We start from the raw sequence: 1,465 nt of genomic DNA, 5'->3' as shown, positions 1-1,465 counted from the left end.
AAATTTGATATTTTGGTTGGAGTTCTATCCGTGGAAACTATGTAGTCCATGCCTCTACAGCTTCAATGTGGATGTTTTGGCGGCCTGAAATGTTACAGTATTTGCCTTTCTCTGGGGGCCTAATGAGGTTTAGAATCCAAGGTTGGGTGTAAAGTTAAGTTTTTTTCACATTGCTAATTAGCCTTTTTATTTTATATTTTAAAATTGAACGTCCCTTACTGGTCCTGCTTCCATGAGTGGCCAAGATCAAGGGAAAGGGGAGGGCACCCAGCTGGTGCAGGGAGGGTCATGTCCACATTTCATTTACACACAGAACTAAACAGACAAGCACAGAGTCACTATTGTGGTTAGAAGTTGGCAGCATGGGATGGGAAGGGATGAAGAATAGGGGTGTCATTCAAAAAATACAGGCTCCCCCAAAACTGTGTGCCTAGGATGGGACTTGGTCTGCTTCAACCCAAGAGGAATCAGAAGATCAAAAGCAGTTTGGGAAGGCCAGAACTGTCAGGGATGGAGGGAGGATGGTCCAGGGCGTGGGAGGGATGTTTGGCAACTGAGATGAAGGGATAGCCTTTCCCCTGCTGGGATCCCCCCAGCCCCTCTGGTCTCGCAGGAGAGAGAGCAGTCTGCAACACCCAAGAGCAGGTCTGGGTCTGCTAGATGCTCCAGGCAGGGGGCTGGAGGTGGCTCACAAAAGTTTGCCCTCCAGAGAAATGACAGCACTGTTGCCTAGTTTCTCTGTCAGCGGTCCTTGCCTTCCTCATAGCAGTTAGCTTGTAATTCATGCTTGATTCCTGTCAGCTTCTTCTTGATGGCATCCTTGGAGCTGGCATAGATCATTTTGCTCTTAAGGGGTGCATTCTTGGGGGCCCAGAAGATAAACAGCAGGTCCTCCTTCTTGCTGTCCTTGGTCTCATAGGTTGCATCACAGAGAGCACAGCGGCAGTCCTTATCTGGCAGCATCTTGACAAAAGTGGTATAGGGGTCATCCACGGTCTGCCCCACATCTCCTACTAGGATCTCCTTGCCCTCCTTCAGGATGATGTTCTTCTTGTCCTCACTCAGGCAAAAGAGTACTGCCTTCTTGTGTTTCTTCACTGCTGGTGTTGAAGATTTGCGAACTTCTTGACTTTCATGCCATTGAACACCTTGATGACATCATCAGGGCCCGCCACACCAGAGGCCATGTTTCCCGAAACGAAAGGGAGACAGAAAGAGCTACCGAAGACCTGAGCTGCCGCAGTTGCTGCTGGGATCCGACTACTAAAGTCAAGTTTTGTGTTTCTTTTGTTTGCTTTTAGATCAAAGTTTCTACTTTTACTATATTTGTTTTCTTGCTCTATATCTTCTCACATTTTGCTGTTTTGTGGTCCAACTTCCTGTGTGTTTTGTTTTCTCAAACCAACCTCTACTTTTTATTGCACAAGTCCCTTAATTTTTAATTAATCATTTTATTCATTTACAT

At 46.4% G+C, this 1,465-nt stretch overlaps 1 pseudogene; it reads right to left on the bottom strand.

Moving 5' to 3' along the window:
- Positions 1 to 688: 688 nt before the first annotated feature.
- Positions 689 to 1,226, bottom strand: LOC117695503 (cofilin-1 pseudogene; annotated as a pseudogene).
- Between the last annotated feature and the right edge of the window lie 239 nt (positions 1,227 to 1,465).

Source organism: Arvicanthis niloticus, chromosome X (assembly GCF_011762505.2).
Source record: "Arvicanthis niloticus isolate mArvNil1 chromosome X, mArvNil1.pat.X, whole genome shotgun sequence".
Taxonomy (NCBI): domain Eukaryota; kingdom Metazoa; phylum Chordata; class Mammalia; order Rodentia; family Muridae; genus Arvicanthis; species Arvicanthis niloticus.
This window is presented reverse-complemented; position numbering and strand designations above follow the sequence as displayed.